The following is a 9,526-nucleotide window of genomic DNA, read 5'->3' on the forward strand; positions in this document are numbered from 1 at the left end:
CTGACTATTGAAAAATCAGATTTAACTTTTTTTGCGGCAGTTCAGTCAAGCTGACCAGTGCTTCCCTGATATTTGCATAATAAATATTTTTAATAGTAAATTTGCCCAGTGATTTAAATACTATGCTAACTTGTTCCTATATATGACTACAAAAAAAGCTTTACAATTCAGTTTTACAAAGAGTAGTATGAACTCATAATTGCCCGCTTCAAGTTTTTGTTATCTTTTAGACTCCGAAGTTTAGCAAGAAGATGGTGATTTTGTGTAGTTTAAGATGCTGTTAATTTTAAATAGTTTGTGGATGAATTGCTGGTTCTGTTGGGAATGAAGGCCAAGTGTGTGAGTAGGATTAGTGGACTGAAATACAGTATTTAGGGGGATAAAACTGGGGAGGGGGAGTGGTGGTGGTGTTATAAGAATTAAGACTTGCCATCAGTAGGCTCTGACAGACAGAACGTCTTCACTCCAGTAGGTACCCATGTGGTGAAGTGGTTTTTTGTTTTATTTGAGCTGAGATAGTTAAAGTACAAATGCTTTAGAACCATGCTCTGGCCAAATGGTCTGTTGGTCTGTTTGCCTTTAGTCTCATGTTACCTCTCTCCGAAGTGGATCAGCTCACTTTTTTTTTTTTTTTTTTTTTTTTAGAAAAAAGGAAGCTATTTCGCTTAATATTTCTAACAACAGCAGGCAGCCCCTCTGCATCTGTCGTGTGCTGTAAAAGGGTCTTGGTCTGCAATGGATTTCTGTGAGGATGGGGGAAGACTATCTGAGCAGTGGAGGTGGGTGGTTGCTGTGAAAATTAACTTATTTAATCTTTCAGTGGATCATACATGCTCTCTGGACACCTCTTAGGACTTCAGAGATGCTTTTTATGACCTGAACAGGCTTGGGGAGCGCTTGCTGCATTTTCCTGTTCTTGACTGAACCATGGATTTGGAGACAACATCTGGGAGCAGGTGTGCCTTCTCCCATGTGAATCTAATACCTGGCAGCTCTCTAGGGCAAAGGGATAAAAGCTGGATTTCGGGAAGTGGTAGAAAAGCTGTAGGATTGTACCAAGAGGGTGGGGAGAGGTCAGTGATACCATAAGTGCACCGGTATTTGTAAAGAGTTTGGCACTAAACTTTGTTACTGAAGTTTTCACTTTATAGAACTGAAGGTAATGTGTATGTCTATATTTGTAATGTGTATACAACTTAGTATTTTTTTAAAGTTGTTACACACCTTGTTCTTGTGTGTTACAAGGTTCTTGTTCAAGTAAAGTAACCTGTAATCTCTGCCACCATTACAGGCAGATCAAGGTCTATTCTTTAGCTGGATTTCCCAGATAAAGGTGTTGAAAAGATCCAAGCTTGTGACTTTGGCTCACTTCAACCCAAAGCAGCAGAACGTAGAGACCTTAATGTATGAATGAAATCCAGGAATATGCATAAGTGATACTAACCCTCAGCTCACTCAAGATAAGCAAAAAGGTTAACCTTTTTGCCTCATCCTCAGTCATGTCTTGAAAATGACGATGCAACTCATATCCTGCTGAGGATTGATGATTATCTCTTCTATTATTAAAGGGAGGTATAATATTAAAATATACGACTTCATGTCTGTATGTAGCCTAACTACTCGGGCAACTCTCCTTGAATTAACTATGCAAGTTCTCTGGACACAAGCATTTGATTCCCCCACCCCCGAAAAGCTGTTGCTCACACTTGTACAGCTCGTGCAGACTTATGCCTCGAGATCTGAGGGTCTCTAGTGCCCTGTGTAAAGTTACTTTATGCTTAGTGTTTATGCCTGGAGGAAGGAAGTTTCTTTTCCTTGCCCTTAAAGAACTGATCCATATTTAAAGCATAATTTGCTTTTAGCTTTACCTATCCAAGAAAAGATTTCTGCTTATTCCAAACACTGACAGTCACCGTCCAATTTTTAAAAGCCTGAAGTCCAAGAATAACAATAGATATATTTTTTTTTAAATGTTCGTGCTGGCTATCAATGCTGAAGGTTGTTTTTGGTTTTTTTTTTCTTGTATTTCATTTATTACTACCATCTCCAGTCTTTAATGAAGGATCTTGTAAAACATTTGATATTGTCACTTCATAAGAAGTTTGTGAATGATTTGTCTTAGGAAGAGCTCAGGATACCGGAGTATTTCTGAAATGCAGTGTTCAGCTATTTTGCAGGCTGGTTTTTGGTGTAAACAACTACTTTCTGCTCAGGTAGAAATATGAGATGCTCCTATTTCAAGACATTGTCTGAAATACTTGCTGTAGGTCTGTGTACAGATGGAAACAGATTTTTATTATTATTATTACTTTTTCCTTGTTCAACAGGAATATAAATATGGATGAATATCAACAGCTATTTCTTGGGGAGGGGAGAGAGAAGGGTCAAGATTTTTTTCTTTTAATTTGGATTCCTCCTTGATTTCTGTTCCCCAAGTGACTGTGCAGTGTGTGGCTGGTCTTTCAGGGAGGACAGAAGTAACCAGAGGAGTAGCCCTTTGCTTTTAGCAGAAGAGCTACTTCAAAATGGACTTGAAATTGGGGCTGTATGTATTTGCAAGCCCCACTGAAAATACATTTCAGGTACTCGCAGCTTCCCATTCTTTCAGTAAGTAGCATTTTGGGAACATGAATTTGGGGGGGGGCGGTGAAAAAAAAATCTGAAAGGGAATTCAGAGTCCAGAATTTCTCTTTCCTAGAGCCTAGAATTGACTACTTCTGTTCACATACATGCTAGTGGTTTAAGACGGATGATGTGGCTCTTTTTAGCCAAATTTTCAGTGGGATTTAGAAATCTGTAAAATGAACCATATTAGAAAGGATTATATATGGTTATGTATTATGTGGTTAATAGATGTTGCAAGCATACAGTCTGTAAGATACTGTTCAGAACACGGCAGCAGAAATAGTACATATCAATACAGTTACTAACCATGGGGTGGTTTTTTTTAAAAAAAAAGTAATAGTTTGTAATAATTACCTATTTGTGAGGTGAAGATGTCAAAAATGGAGACTAATATGTGACCGTATTTGGTCATATTACAATTCACTCCAAATGATTGACTTCAATAAATATAACTGTAAATGCAAATGTAAACATCTGGTTTTGGACAGGGTTGAAGCACATGGATTTGCAGAGGGAGGGGATTAGGTAAACTACAGCCATCACCCTTGTTCCCTCTGCTGCCTTTCCTCAGCACCACCAAATATGTTATTTGTTCCCCATCCCACAGTAAGAGAGTAGCTGCAATCTCTTGCCCCTCTATGGCTGTATCTTGATATAACTACCTCTCTTTTAGTCTTTTTTTTTTTTTAAGTGAGATAGTTTTGCACCTGAAAATGGTTCTTCAGCTTGCTAAAACTATGAATGGATGCAGCCATTTGAAAACGTCTTCTAAGTGACAGATTTGGTACTTTTTTTGCTAGTAAAAGAATCCTTCAAAATCTTTACCCCTTTTTTTTTCTAGCTCATTTGTGTCATTCTGTTTAGTCATATCACCTCTGTAAGAGTACATGCAAATGGAACAGGGAATTATATGAGCTTATTTAAAAAGAGGTTATATGCCACAGTCAGCAGTAAATTTAGTGAAGTATTTAGTGCTTTTCAATTTGCCTTAGAAAATACCGTATCTTTTTGAAATGGCATTTGCTGTAAACAGATGACCTGGCAAAACTAGCTATTGAAGCTGGATAGCATCAGGCAGAAATAAAGAATAACTTCCTAGGTTAGAAACTTGTATACTTGTATTAATAATAGCCTAGGCCTAATGTTTTCCACGATCATGCTGCCAGAAGTAGAAGGCGGGGGGGGAGCAAGCTGTGGGCAAGCTTTAAGTAATTCCATGTTGCAGTTGCCAAACCAGCTCCACATGGATAATGCATATGCTGAATTGCTCTTTGTTTTTTAAATCTATTTTAAAAACTTTCTTTATGTGATGCTGCTTTTAACAATATTTGATTCCATAAAATGCCCTAGAGACTTAGCTGGCGGAGGAAAAAATTCTGTATCATTGCAGATTGTATCATGCTGCTGTATTAAGCCTAGAACAAAATTGACTCAATATTTTAAAAGCACTTATTCTTCTCTTTTCTTTTTCAGGCTAGTGACCAATTGTAGATAGATAAATCGGCATTCCGGCTTGAAGTGAAGGGAAGATCAGAGTGAGCAAGAAGGGTTGTGAGGCAGAAAGCCATGCTGTTGTGTGGCTGACTGAGACCTCATTTGGTCAGGAAGGTTTTTAAACACAATAGCAACGTTCTTTTAAAGTTTCTACTTAGTACCTTTCTGTGGAGACCGAAATTATGAGGGAGATTTCTGACAGCTCAGATTGGAAGAAGATGACTCAAACACCACAGACTTTTATATGGAATCTTCTTCTGTGCTAACAGTCTTCACGTTACCCTTTTCATTACGCAAACGAAAGGGGCATGCTTCCCTACTTGCATCACTGTGCAAGGTTTTTTGGTTGTTTCCCTTCCGTTTTTTTTTTTTCCTATATTTTGGCAGTGTTTTTTCATTCCACGGTCAGTGAGTGGCAACACGCTAAAGGCATCCATGAATAGACAGTGCTGCTGTAACTGCAGATACATGTTACCAGTCTAAAAAATTGTGCTATGCACCTGAACATCAAAAACCTAGATGCTCCCTCTCTTTTTTTTTTTTAAGGAAAAAAAAAAAAAAAAGCTGGATATTGCTAGAATTGCCCTGCAGAATCTAACATGCTTCTTCCGTCTAAAGGAAAACATTAAAACCAGCAAAGGTGGCACATTCTCATCAGACCAGGTGTTGGTCTAAGCCGTTGGCAGCAGAGGACTGGTACGTAAAGGCCTGTCCCCTCTACCCACAACCAGCAGGAGCCTGTGATTCCACGTGCGCACAGAGCAGCAGAACACCAGTGCCTTGCTCGCTGGTGCTGAGATCGCGGCTTGGTGTTTTGCAGAAGTAAGGACTTGTTTTGTGCGCGTTTGACTTACGGGATGAAGAAGAAGCATCTCTACGAGGCTGTGCTGCTCTGCAAACCCTAGTGAAGGTCTCCTGCATGCGGTACCTTAAAAAGAGCTTGTTCAGCTTTCAGCAGCAGTCCAAGGGGGACAAGATGGGTCTCTGTTTAGCCTGATTTAAACTTCCTCTTGTTTATCCCTCACAGGCTGGTGATTCTTATCCTGGACTGCCTGCAGGGGACAGATCTAAGAATCCCATAAGCTCCTAAACTGATTTTGTTTGGAAACCCACTTTATTCTTCATGCCTCTGCCTAAAGGTCTGTTTGCTGTATCAGAGGCAAGCAGGCTTAGAGGAAGAAAAAAATATCTGTGAAGTTTGACAAAAGCTTTTTCTGTTCTGTTCACCTTACTAGATGTTTCCTACTCCCAGATGGATGGTGCTTTAAGTCTTAAAACGATGGGTTAAATTTAAGATATGAGCTATTTTGGGTGCCCAGTCTGAAAGAGCTATTTGGGATTTGATGTTGAGAGGCAGATAAACAGCAGTTCTGCAAATCAGCACCTCCAAACAGAAGTTGCTATGGAGAACCTGAACATCTCGTAGTTTCAAAATCGTTGAACTGAAATTTTGGAACATGAGTTAAGCCTTTATGTGACAGCAGCAATGATTACTTACTGCATACGTGCCTCTTCTGGTTTCTTTCTCATGATGACATGAAAAGTTTCTTTACAAATTTCTATTTTTAATATTAAAAATATTTCCAGTACTGTTACAAATCCACTTTGGTATGGGTTCATTGTTTGTTTTCTTTTCTCAGATTGCTAAGATGTCTTCTGAAAGCAGGCTAGGAGAATTGTAACACAGGTCTCGGCACGTCCCTATCGTGTTCGCTGTCAGTGTTTGGTAAGCGTGTCTAGGCACGCCACAAATGAGCACCGGTGCACGATACCGTGACTGGTTTGGCTCTTTGAAGCCCGGAGTGATACAAACCTTGACAAACAGTTGGGATAGCTCCTGCAGGGACAAGAGTTGAGACAGACCGCAACTGAAGGTGCATCTCTTCTAACATGCTGCCTTGGAACGGCCTAGCTCAGCTTTCAGTAGCGGACTTGCCAGGACAGAGTTCAGCTCAGGTTGATTTAAAATTAGGTCTCGGCTAGGCTGAGCTTGTGTATAAATGAAACAATGCTTTTGAGGTGCTGGCTAAATGCATCCCAGCAGCGGGGATTTTAACGTTAAGACTGAAACTAAGATATGTGGTAGAAAGGAAACAGAGAGAAGGGAAATTTGATGTGGTGGCTGGTCACATCAGAGGGTGCACTGATAGGACTCGCACTGTTAGTCCTGGAGAGATTGCTTCACCAGAGCCTCCTCCTCCCCCTCGGCAGTCTCATCTGTGCTTGTTTAAAAACAAGCAGGTCCTGCCTGTGCAGTCCCAACCACGGCGGTTCCAACAAGAGCGAGTTACCAGGAGTACCGAACCCTGCGAGAAGGGCCTTCGGGTAAGATATTTAGGGAGTTTCAGATGTTGCAACGTTAGCCTGGGTCCACTCCTCTGTGCCCTTTCTTTTGGGGGATCACTTCTGCTTCTGCCTGCGCTCCGTGTGCTGTACGAGCTGGTGGGCATCACCGGTTTTCTGTGCCCGACCAGAACCTGGAGTCACCTCTGGTAGGCACGAAGCTGTGGCTCTGAGCGGGTGGGAGCCAGCAAAAGAGGAATCAAGGGCTCCACCTCTTCCCTCCTCCTCACGCAGGAAGTTTGTGGGAGTTTGTTGGGCTGTCATCCTCGCCGGGACACTGCCTGCAGGACAAACAGAGGAGGTATGACCTCACTCGGCTCTGCTCCTTCCCAACAAAATGCCATAAACAAGGGTTGCCCGCACGTGATGGTTCTCGTTAATCTAAACACAGTTCATACAAAAGATGTGCTGAAACCGTTCGGCAAAACATCAGAGCCGCGAGCCTCATTAGCAAGCACTTAACTAGCGTGCTTCTGATTTCTTTGAAAAGAAGCTCAGAAAATACACGGTGAACTCCTGCTGCCTTTTTCCTGAACTCCTGAACGGTCATTAAAATCACTGTTGCCCCGTTGAAGGAATTTGAAGTGTGTTTCTTAAGGCTCAAACGTGTTCAGAGCATCCCCATCTCACCCCGGTGGAGTAAGACCAGTCCCAGAGACTGAGAGCACTGCATGAGATTTGCTCTCCACCGTGTCAGCTCAAGCATTGCTTCCTTTGCTTCCCCTTTTTCTCTTGCCCTCGGACCTCCCCACCCTGTGCCAGTGACCCAGTCAGCAGTGACATAACAGGCTGGGTTGGGGAATTGAGCTGGGACTTGGAATAACCCAGCAAAAAGGGGCCACGCTCTCATTCTCTCGTGGGCTGGCACTGCCGCGGGGCCGGGGCTGTGGTGAGAGTAGGTGGGAAGGGTCAGAGGTCACTAACGTGGTACCAGTACTGAGAGAAAGGCTTATCAAACAGTTTTTCTTTGGTGTTCTTTCTCCTTGTTACTCACAGGGCTCATTTTTCAGGGGACAAGTTACACCAATTTAAAAGCGGTATTATTGAAGTATTCCACGTTGAAGGTGCCCTGTCTTTTCAGTATTAATGTTCAAGTAGTGAGTAAATGAGTCACTGCTTAATAAGACAACTGGAAAATATTATCTGATTTTTAAAAGGAGAACAGTTCCCCATTTAAAGCAGCCTTGAGCATTTGATGCTTAACTCCTGTTGAGCTCCTGGGCTGCTGGTCTAGCAAGGACATCCTGTTAAGTCAGTGATAAAAACTTGACTACTTTTTCAGGGTAAAACCTTACATGCTATGTTAAAAAAAAAAAACAAAACAAACAAAAAAAACCCCACCAAAGTGAAGTATCTGCAAAATACTTTGTCCTGTTTTCGCTGTTTCAGCTCTTTTTCCTTCTGTCCACATTCTCCAGCCCCAGGTGGTGAGGCCAGTGAAATGGTGGCGCGTGTTACCTGTGAAGCACCGAAGAGCTGCTAGAAACCGCTGTTGTGGTCCTGCTACTATGCGTAATCCTATTTATTGTTTCACTTCTGCCTGAAGTTTTGTTATGGACGGAGGGTTTGTTTGTAAATTCCTTTGGAGTTTCTCAGCTTGGTGAGGGCTGTAGGGGGTGGGGGTACAGCGTGTTATTTCTCTGCCAAATATACTTGGATACATCCTTCAAATGTTCTATTGTCTTAGGCTTCTTGTAGCTGCTTTATGATTTTACTTTTTTTTAACTATCCCTACTTTCACTGCTGAGGTTTTTTTTCTGATTCATCATGAAATCCAAATTTAACAGTCATGGAGACTGTGCAGAATTATTTACTTACCAATGTAAAGTCCCTTCTTAAGTAAGTTGTTGCTTTATAAAACTTGATGGGATGACCTGGCACTTCGTGTACTTCTGATAGAGCCCTTGTGAGTTAGGTGAGTTCTATTGCTTCCTTCTGTTGATAGGAACAGGGTTGTAACAATTAGCAAGTCCTAACCCAGTGCAAATTAAACACAGTCTTTTATTGATTTTTTTCTTTTTTTTTCTTTTCCCCTCCCCTCCCATCTCTTTAAGTTTTCATACCACCGCTGAGTCTCCTTTTTATGGTCTGAAGCAGACAATAGATAAAGATCTTCTTAGTGAAAATAGCTGTGGACATGATAAATGCCAGATATTGAAAGAGCATGTGTAACATAGGGTAAAATATTAGCAACTCATACATTCATATTGACCCTTGTCCTTTAATGCCAGAATGCTTGTGCTACTTGAAAGCAGCATATTGAGAAATAAATCCCTTCTTATTAACCCCACCCTCGCAAAACAAGTAAGGCAGTTGTAGCACATTGTCACTGTCCTGAAATGGAAGAAAAAGCCTTTGTTTTGCATATGGGTAGGAATGCACGTCTGAGATTTTAAAAGGCCTGGTTTAGGCAATCTGTAGCCCTCTCCCCAAGCCCCTAAGATCACCAGTCTTCTGGAAAAGTCTTATTGAAATAGCAGGCCAAATAACTTAAAGTGGAATGGCAATCTATTTGTGTGGTTTGGATCCATCATGTGAAATGCTCTAGTGAAGAAGTAATTCCCTTAAAATCGTATGGATGCTATAAAAAAGCATTAGAAAGATTTTGCTCTTTTAACTATGTAGACTTTTATCAGGTAAACTTTTCCTTTCTGCTCAGCAGCCAAGAAACTGCTCTGCATAGGGTAGCTGAGGGTTACATGGGTAAATTGGATTTAAGTGTTGTGAATTTTAGCATCACTGGACCTAAATTTTGATTGCCTGGAACAATGCAGATTCTTTAGTGTTTTTCCTAAATTTTCTATGACATAAGTGAGGCAATTACACTGGAAGCCTACTGAACAGACAGCTTCTTAAAGTATGCCTCAAAAAAAGTTGATGTGTGTTTTTAAACTACCTCTTAAGCACCCCTTGGCAGGCACACACCGAGAGGTCCATTTCCCTCCAATTTCTTTACTGTGGACCTCCTGAAAGCAGGTACCTGAGTGTTAAATTTAAAAAAAAAAAAAGTAAAAAATTTACTTTTCTTCCTTCTCTGCAAATCACAGTTGGTCAAAGGCTAATG

Source organism: Haliaeetus albicilla, chromosome 17 (genome assembly GCF_947461875.1).
Source record: "Haliaeetus albicilla chromosome 17, bHalAlb1.1, whole genome shotgun sequence".
NCBI classification, from domain to species: domain Eukaryota; kingdom Metazoa; phylum Chordata; class Aves; order Accipitriformes; family Accipitridae; genus Haliaeetus; species Haliaeetus albicilla.